Source organism: Macrobrachium rosenbergii, chromosome 30 (assembly GCF_040412425.1).
Source record: "Macrobrachium rosenbergii isolate ZJJX-2024 chromosome 30, ASM4041242v1, whole genome shotgun sequence".
Lineage (NCBI taxonomy): Eukaryota > Metazoa > Arthropoda > Malacostraca > Decapoda > Palaemonidae > Macrobrachium > Macrobrachium rosenbergii.
In genome coordinates, this window is record NC_089770.1 from 24,893,472 (window position 1) to 24,904,071 (window position 10,600).

Genomic DNA, 10,600 nt, shown 5'->3' on the forward strand with positions numbered 1-10,600 from the left:
TGTTGAGACTATACACAGCCTTTGTCTTTTCAAAATTAACTTATGGGTGTGAAGTGTACACTTCAGCAAGGCCTAATAGCCTTAAAATGCTCAATTTAATTCGTTATGGAGGAGTAAGATTGTGTACAGGAGCATTTAAATCATCTCCAACTGAGACCATGATTGTAGATGGTCGTGAGATGCCTCTGGATCTTCATTACCAAGTCAGGTGGGTCAGAGCTGGTACAAAATAATTTCATAGGCTCCCTAAGTCCTTAACCAGCATTTGTATCAGAAATGAAAGGCACTGGCAATTTTATGAATTGCCCCAAACAACCTCAACCATTTGCTTTTAGAATAAAATGTATAAGCGGGCAATTAAAGATGCCAAGGATGGAGATTTTAGAGTTTCTACCTGTAAGGTAATCAGTTAACCGTGCGCGTCCCCCCCCCCTCCTCAACCTTCCAGAGCTTTTGTAGATATTTTCATTTTACCAAGGCAGAACTGTCAAATGAGGGAATGCGGTCAGTATTTTTAGAGCATTCCTTTTAACATGATAACTCCGTTGCAATTTTCATGGATGACTGACCTGGCGTTGGCTTTGGAGTGGCCTTCCCTGATATAGAAAGAAGTGGAAGATTATCGTCTGTTGCATCTATTTTTACAGCAGAACTGCTTGCAATTTCAAAGGCCTTGAAGGAAATTTTAACTCAGAATGGAAATAGTTTTACTGTATATTGTGACTCGAGAAGTGTTCTTCAGTTGTTGGAATCTTTTATCTCTAAACCCTTTGATTTTAGAAATATTTGAATGGCTACTTTTAGTGAAAAGGAGAGGTAAAGAAATAGACTTTTGCTTGGTCCCTTCCTATGTGGGGTGGTTGGGAATGAGCAAGCTGATAACTTGCAAAGTCAGCAGTCACCTCTCCAGAACCCAGAAGATGTCTACTACCATATCAGGATGTATATCCGGCAGTAGATAAGAAAATTATAAAGTGTTGGCAGTCCCTTTGGGAAAATATTTTAACGTTGCAAAAAATGCACAGTATTACGTCATCAATGTCTTCTTGGTCATATACTTATGTGCCAAGGAGACCAGAAACAATGCTGTGCAGGCTTAGGATTGGACATACAAGACTCACTCATGGGTTCTTGATATCTGGCAGAAATCATTTATTGTGCGATGACTGTATTGTGCCCTTGACTGTGAGACATTTGCTGGTCGAATGTCCCAGTCTTGGGAATCTAAGGCATAAGTTCCTCTCTCGGGGACGTGACAGAGATGGACATTTCATCTTTGCAACGATTCTTGGGGAGGACTGTAATTTAGAGCAGCTATATATGTTTGTTAGGGAGGTGAGCCTCCTCAAAAAAATTTAGATCATTCACATCCACAGTGTGTGTAGATGTGTCATGTTTTACAGATATATATATATATATATATATATATATATATATATATATATATATATATATATATATATATATATATATATATATATATATCTGTCTATATATATATGTATTATATATATATATATATATACATATATATATATATATATATATATATATATATATATATATATATATATATTTTTTTAGATATTTCTTATGAGACTTTTTTTGAACCTATTTATATTTTTAATTTTCTATTTAATTTTGTACGGCATCAATAACCTAGATGTTGTGATGCCAGTTTTAATATCCACAAATAAATCAATCTGAAGCGAGGCACCTGCGATGCTCATTTAGATTTGACATTCCGTTTGCAAGAGGTCCTGAATAAGGGATGTGAGTGTTAAGTAATTCAAGTAGATTTTAGTGCTACTTTCAATGTAGTAAATCACAGGGCACTAGTTTATAAACTTCCCAATCTTGGAGTTGGTGGATATCACTTAGGTTGACTTCAAGATTTCCCGACAGGTAGGCAGCAATGAATTTCTGTTGATGAGATCTTTAGCCAACCAAGACCCAATGTGTCTGGAGTTTCACAGGGTAGTGTTCGTGGTTCGCTGTTATTTTTAATGTATACAAGTGATTAATTGTTGGCCATGAAAACAAGATTGTTCAGTATGCCGATGATGCAGCGCTTGTGGTTGTTGTAAAGTCTCCACTTATGAGGAATGAAGCTGCCCTTGGCCTTAGTCAGGATATGGAGCGGATTAGTTAATAGTGTAGTCGATGGGTTATGAGGCTGAACTCCAGTAAAACGAAAACACTATTGATTAGCAGATCTCGTTCCACCTCATCCTCCCCTTCTGGTGGGTGGGATTTTGCTGAATGAGTCTGAAGCTTTACCTATTCTACAGTAGGTGTAAATTTTGACTCATCTGATTTTTGAGAAACATCCAATGAAAGTGTTAAAAAATACCGCACGAAAGTTAGGTATTGTACGAAAGGCCTCATATATTTATAACATTGATAAAATCATTGCAACCTACTTTAAGTCATTTGTGCTTCCTTTACTAGAATACTGTGCTCATGCATGGCTGGCATACTTCTGCCAGCGATTTATCTCTTTTAGATAGAGCGGTTCGTGGTGGTAGGTTTCTGTTTCCTAATATTAGCAGTTATGACTTAGACCATGGATGGATGGTCTATTGTTTGTCAATTTTTCATAAGTTGCATTTCAACAGAGATCTTTCACATTCACTGTTGATCCTTGATCCCCTTTTCCTGCCAAGAGCAACCAGATCTGCTGAACAGCAGCACCAATATTCAGTAAATGTGCCACGCTGTTGAACTTCTCAGTTCAAGAGGTCTCTTATTCCTCACACAGTTGGAGTGTGGAAGTCTCCCTGAGGATGTCATGGAACTTCAAACGTTCAAGGGAAAGATCCAATGCATTACGACCCTAATACTACTCTACTTGCATTTTAATACATTTTTATCTATTTATTGATTTATTTATTTTATTAATTTTTAATAAGTGAGATCTCTTCTTCCCGTATTTCCCTTTGCCTCCTCTTACTTCATCTTAATGAACACCATATTCTTGGGAGGCTTGAATTTCAAGTCAGTGGCCCCTGGCTTGCTCTATATGAATAGGGTTCATCTTCTGAGTAATAATAATAATAATAATAATAATAATAATAATAATAATAATAATAATAATAATAATCGGATATGCTGAATCAGTTGACACGGTGAAAAGCGTTTGGGTTGAAAGGTGAGGCTTTGATGGGCTATGTGTAAGAAAGGCAGGACTGAAGATGCCCGAACTTTTGAAAATTTCTTAACATTCCAGTCGAGTTTTCACCGTTATATTTATTTCTGTATCACTAGCATACATATTTCTTGATGATATATACGTTCATAAGTATATATCTGGTAGATAGTATCAAACTAATCGTGGAAACTTAGATTATTTTGTATTTAGATTATTTTTTTTTGTGTTTTCCACACGTTTGTTAAAAACAGCGACCCTCACAAGGGATTAATCTGAGAGGAAGAAGAATCCCACACATTATATGTAAAATTTGTTATTTCTCGCAGTAACATACTCTCCCTACAGCAGTTTGAGCACAAGCAGAGGTTTTCTCACTATTTACCATTAATTAAAACCCTGATGTAGAAACCCAACAACCCTACACACCCTAAGCAAACTCATGTAGTATAGTATGCTGTTTCGTTTAAAAAATGGTTAAAGTATATATAAAAGTAAGTACATAAATACAACAATTTATTAGCTAAACCCCCGTGGGGAGTTAATGCCGCACGTGCACCTTACGTAGCGCACTTTAGGCGCTGCTAAAAGGTTTTTGCATCGTCCCTGTGGCCCCTGGCTCCACCCACTTATCAGCCTTTTACTTTACCTACCTTTCCTTTCTCCATCTTGCTCTTCGGCCTGTAACTGTGGATTCCTTTGTGCAACTGTGAAGTTTTCTATTTGTTAAATCTTTAGAGCCTTGTATTTCGTTTCCTTTATTTTTTGGATCGCTCTCTTGCTGTCCAGCCACTCCAACTCCCTCTTTTCACTGTTTTAGCGCTGGATTGCGAAAGCGCCTAAGAGCCTGGCTTATTGGCTTTAAATTTCTTATTGAAATCAAATCAGATCATGCTACTAAAAATAAACAGTCACATAATATGTACGTAAACAGCTGCTGGAAAGGTCATAACAATTATTGGCACAGGGAAATGCTTCTTTATGTTCCACCTTCACCTGATGAATCATCGGTTTAAATGAAAGGAAGGTTCATATTAATGTTTAATAAAGGAATCCATTTTGAGATTCCTCTGGTAATACCCCACTACGTTTATATAATACGATACAGCCAGCGGCCTTTTACATTATTAAATGAGTTTGGAAGATAATTCCCCGCGTTGAAGCGAAGCTCGTCTGCGCTCCAGTTTTTACCCGGAGTGAATCCAAACTTGAAAATGTTCGCGGAACGTGCATTCGGTGGAGCGTTCTCATTCTGTAGGTTCATTTGATGTGATAATGATATTGATGATGATCTTTTTAATTTGTTTAGTTTTGTTCCAATTTTAATGAATTAGAGTGACATGTTTATCACACAATATTGATAGCACCTTTATTCTACCGGTATTCGTAGTATATAATAATAATAATAATAATAATAATAATAATAATAATAATGTTTATATATATATATATATATATATATATATATATATATATATATATATATATATATATATATATGTGTGTGTGTGTGTGTGTGTGTGTGTGTGTGTGTGTGTGTGTGTGTGTGTGTGTGTGTGTGTGTGTAAGAATTGATATTCTTAATTCATGATTTCATAAAATAGTTGCTGTAAAATATAATTGTTAACTTTTTCTGGGACACTTTTCATACCTTCTAGAGTAATATCATTAAGAGGACTTTAAACATAAACTGTAATGTCCTCAGTACGTTCAATTTGCTTTTAGTAGGTTCGTTGAATAGTAAAAAGATAAGGGTACTAATTATTATAATTTCATTGTTATTCCTCCTTATAATCGTGATGTCCACAGTTTTTATTGCTATTCATATAGTTACTGTCGCCATAGTTTTCTACACTATTATTATTATTATTATTATTATTATTATTATTATTATTATTATTATTATCATCAGTTTATATTTAGAGTTTTTATCTACATTTTTGTGGAATGGTTTCGATTTTCTCTTGTGAGCGGTACTATTACTAATTATAAAACGTTGTTTATCGAACGTCAATATGATCTACGTGAAGGTGAGGTTACAGGGTTATAGGAAGGAGGAAATTACCATGAGCAGTAATATTACTGCTTTGATCATGAACAAGAAAGAAGCTGACTTTCATTAACGGCTCATATTTCATTACAGGCAAGTTAATTGCTATGGAATGGAAAGTATTACAGTGTCTAGTTTTTGAATGTTAGACGTATTTGAAGATTGTGAGTTTGAAAGTATATTTTCAGTGCTTGGCATGATTGCGTTTGATTTCTGGGAAATAAAAAAATACAGTACATTCTATGTTAATAGTCGTTTTGCGGTACTGACGTTCTTTACAGAAGTCATTTATTCATCCACGTCTGGTAAATAACAGATCCCAAAACGTTATTGATGGATTACACTGGAATGTCACGGAAGTGTGGGCTCTGGGTCTAGGAGGAGTTGATGACTTCTTTTTTTTCATAGCTCTTGACCCGGATGCTTTCCGTAGGGGGCAATGCCGTCAGCGCACTTCACGTGGTGCACTGTTGCCACGATAAAGGGTGTTTGCAACGTCCCTCGGCCTCTAGCTGCACCCACTGTTTAGCCGTTAACTACTCGTATACCTCCAGTCCCACTTCATTTCTTCAATCTTGCTGTCCATCCTCTCAACTGTCTAATTCTTAGTGCAAATGTGGGGATTTCTCCTTGTACTTTATCTCCTTAAATTTCTAGATCTCTGAGTCCTATCGTCCAACCACTCAAAACTCCTGCGTTTCACTGCCTTAGCACTGAGTGGCCGAAAGTGGCCCAGTGCTTGACTTGCCAGCCTAAATTTCAATCAACCAATGCTTATACTGATTTTTGTTTCCAAACCTTGTCAGATAGTGCTATTTGTCACTTGTGCGTTCACTAGTGACGATTCCGCAACTACCAGCATGTTCTCCAGGTAGCTACAGCAGTTACACGAACACATAGTATCACCGTTTTTTAAATATTTCTCCACTTGGTCATGAAGAAAAAAATATTAGCAGTTTCCTTTTTATCTATTCCAATGATTTTTGCAGCTTAATTAATTAATTAATTAATAATAATAATAATAATAATAATAATAATAATAATAATAATAATAATAATAATAATAATAATAATAATAATAATAATAATTTCAGATACTAAAACCAAACATTAAAATCTCAGGTCCATTTCTTTATCTTTTGCAATCTCTCCACCCTTCCAGCAAGTGCGGGGCAGTTTAAAGTCATTAGCACCCGTAAATTAGTTACTAACTCGACGTTATTTTCTCCAGCCTTTGTTCGCATTCTGTTCCCAATCTCGCTTCAGGTTGGGTGTTTGTGGGTATATTGCATTTTATTCATAACTTGGTACAGTATGTGCCAGAGAGCATTTAGCATAAAAGCTGGGTACACATTTTCTGAAGAAAACCAGAATTCAGAATATTTTTCTTGATGCAAACCAGAGGTTAAATGGGCTGTAGACGCCCACGATTATATTCTCATTTATTCGTGATGTAGAGCTGTAAGAGCATTTAGCATTAATATTTCTTACGGGTTTTCGGATGCGAAGCGGAATTCAGAATATTTTCCTTATGCAAACTAGTATTTAAAAGGGACGTTGGCGTCAACTGTACTCCTGAAAATGCTTCATTTAGGAGTCTCCTGGTGAGGAATTGGGGAAGGTCTTGCGTATATTTTTGTTCTTGGACTTCTTGCGTTATGGTGATTTGTGTAAACATGTTTTTGCACCAATAAACAAGTTTTTGCACCAATAAACAATTTTAATTAAACGAGAGTTACCCTTGAGTAAACAAGCCAGTAGTCACTGTCACACTAACTCAGTTTTGAATCAGAGATAAACCATGTGAACAGAAAATTTCCTCAGCATCATGTAGTCCAGACACACGCATGGGAAGTTCATCAGGAACACATGAACCCTCATTTTAGACTGTACCACTGAACTTGACCTTAGACACCCTCACTCCATCCTAGATATTAGTAACCGTTCATTCTAAAACTTGCTTGTCTATCAACCCAGGATATTCTCGGTTTTTCTCCTCGTTTGTGCGTACTGATTATGTAAATTGAGTGCAGATTAAGACACTTTTATCCAATGCTTTATGATGGCTCGTTTATATTTCGTTGTTACTGCCCTCGTAACAGTTTTTGTTATAGTAATGCGTAATTTGTTACTTGCACATCTTGCCTTTTTATGGAAACCTAACTAGCTGGGATGGTACAGAGATGGTATAATAAGAGCATTAAGCACTTGGTAACTAAGAGAAAAATCAGGGGAGTACAACTAAAATAAAAAAGAAGTGAAAATTAAAACTCCTTCGCTGAGGGCAATATTTCAGCTCCTCTTAAACGTAAAGATCCCTTTAATAATGACATTGGAAGTGACCAATGACCTTTAACTCGTTGCAAATCCAATTTATCCTTTTATCATGGGAACTAATTCATGGAAACCATTTCTGAAAAATATTATTCTTGTTGTTGCGTAAACACAGATGAAAAATTCTTGAAATAGAAATTGACCATCAAAGAACAAACATTTCTTTTAAAATAGTGAGCGAAATTATTCAAGAAAAGGTACTCAGTAAGAAGATAGAGCCTCCCCTATGCTTTAAAATTCGAATAAATTTTTCCTTGACGGATAACTCTCAACCCCCCCCCCCCCATCCAGAAAAAATATATAAAAAAGGAAATCCATCAATAACATTTGGAGATAGACAGATAGGTATACAGATACTGGTAAACACAACTAAATACAACTTTACAAGAAATAATTACTGTATAGCCAACTGCAGGTATATTTCAAAGTTACAGAGAGCGTTTCTGTATACTTGGGGCACATCCACACTGCAGTTGAACATATCGGCAACTTATCGCACTTGCATCACAAAACGGGGCTAAATGCAAGTCAGTACCTTACTGGTAGTCCTAACCAGTGCTTCATACGATTATCCAACATTTGCCAAAGATTAGTTCTCCTCTTACAGTCTTTGATTTAATTCACCCTGTTTGTCATGTGTATGCGATAAGCTTCCGACGTGATTTTATGACATGCTTCAAAAGGAAGCACAAACTTTATCCCCAATTGACTTCTTTGAACTTACAATCACTAACGAAAACGTTTGATGATGTAAATGCGGTTTACAGTACGTATATATCATTTCAACGAGAAGCCATTTTCCTTAAAAAAGGGAAAAACACTTCTTTATATTCAGTTTAAGACAGCTTCGTAAAAATACTTACTTGTTTATGTTTACACCTTATGCATCTGTTTACATATTCATGTTTTTACTAAGTGCGTATAACGTCTCTGCCTTATTCATGTTTACACCTTTTGCATGTTTGACGTGCAGCTGTAAGCTCAACGGCACATTAAGTATTTTTCGTTTTATTTACTTCTTTTTCAAGTTTTAATTTACATTTGCAAAGCGTCTGTGGTCAAAATCACAAGCTTGGTATTATTATTTTATTGTATTTTAAACTAGGGCAAGCCAAAACTCCCAATAACCCGTTAAGCAATATAGAATGCGCACATGTGATTCAACAAAAATGCCAGCTTAAGTATAACAAAGATCGACGAATTTAACAAAAAAAATGAGGTCAATTTCATATGGCGCTTTACAGTGGCCCACATCCGTAAGCAACAAGCATTAAAGGGCCACTTGTCCCTGTAAAACTCACAGAATAATAAATATTTGTTTGCAATTGGCGAAAGAGTAGGATATTGCGAATGCTCGAGCAAGTAATCCCGTTTGGCTAACACATCGTCATAACCCTTCCTGGAATCAGCATTTTTATCGAAACATACCAATTCATATTTCGTTTGAAATAACAGTGGAAATAGTTTAGCCGATCGGGGATTCGTTGAATGTTTCTCGAATAATCCATTGCTACCTACAACATGCTTGTTTATTATTATTATTTACTTTTTTGCATCAATATCCCAATTGTTTTCATTAATAATCCCATAATTTGAGAAGAAGAATAAGAACACTTTTATGATGTCGTGAATAAGAGAAATGAGGGATAATATGACTGGTAGCCCAAGGTCTGAGGAAGACCTGAGTGTACTGATGTATGAAATCACGGGTTTGAAGTTTTTAGTCAGTAACTAAAAGTTGCATACAGAAGAATATACCTTAGGTCAGCCTGTATTGCTATATGGACATGAATAATGGTATGACTATGAAACTATAGCTAAAAGATTTCTTTTATTGGAGATTAAAGCTTTAAGAGGGATCTTGGAAGTCAGATAGCAGTATACAGTTGTAATGTGATGACTCACTGCAACATGTAATGTCTTCAACACTGAAGGGTGATGAAATGAAAAAGTAGATTCTTTCCACTCCCATTTAATTAAGAGACGGAAACAAATGTGAGAGCGGAGGCTAAGATCCGATGCTCTTCACTCGTCAGCGACCACTAGCTATCTTATGCATCGCACTTGGTTTATTTATTTTTTTTGTTTTATTTTTATGTATTTATTTTTATTTTTTTTTATTATTTTTATTGTTATTTAATTATTTATTTATTTTGTTAATTTTATTTTTATTTTTTTTTTAATTTATTTTTATTTTTTTTATTTTATTTATTTTATTTTTAATTTTTATTTATTTTTATTTTTATTTTTTATTTTGTTATATTTTTTTATTTTTTTATTTATTTTTATTTTTTATTTATATTTATTTATTTATTTATTTATTTTTTTGTTTTATTTATTTTCATCTTTATTTATTTTTTGTTATTTATTTATTTTTATTTTTATTATTTTTGTTATTTATTTTTATTTATTTATTGTTTTTTATTTATTTTTTTTTTATTTTTTATTTATTTTTTAATTATTTTTATCTGTTTTTATTTGTTGTTATTTATTTTTGTTGTTTAATTTGTTTTTATTTGTTATTAAATTTTTGTTATTTATTTATTTTTATTTATTTATTTTAATTTAATTTTTTTTTTTTTTATTTATTTATTTATTTTTATTTGTTTATTTTATTTTTATTTATTTTTATTTATTTATTTATTTATTTTTTTTTATTTATTTTTATTTATTTATTTTTATTTTTATTTTATTTGTTTTTTTATTTTTTTATTTTATTTTTTATTTTTTTTGTTGTTATTTTTTTTTATTTTTTATTTTTATTTTTTTTTTTTTTATTTTTGTTATTTATTTATTTTTTTATTTTTATTTTAATTTTAATTTTATTTATTTTTATTTTTAATTATTTATTTTTTTATTTTTTTTATTATTTTATTTATTTTTATTTTCATTATTTATTTTTGTTATTTTATTTATTTTTTTTTTATTATTTTTGTTATTTATTTATTTTTTGTTTTTTATTTATTTTTATTTAATTTTATTTTTTTTTATTTTTTATTTTTTATTTTTATTTTATTTATTTATTTATTTTTATTGTTATTTTATTTATTTTTATTTTTATTTGTTAT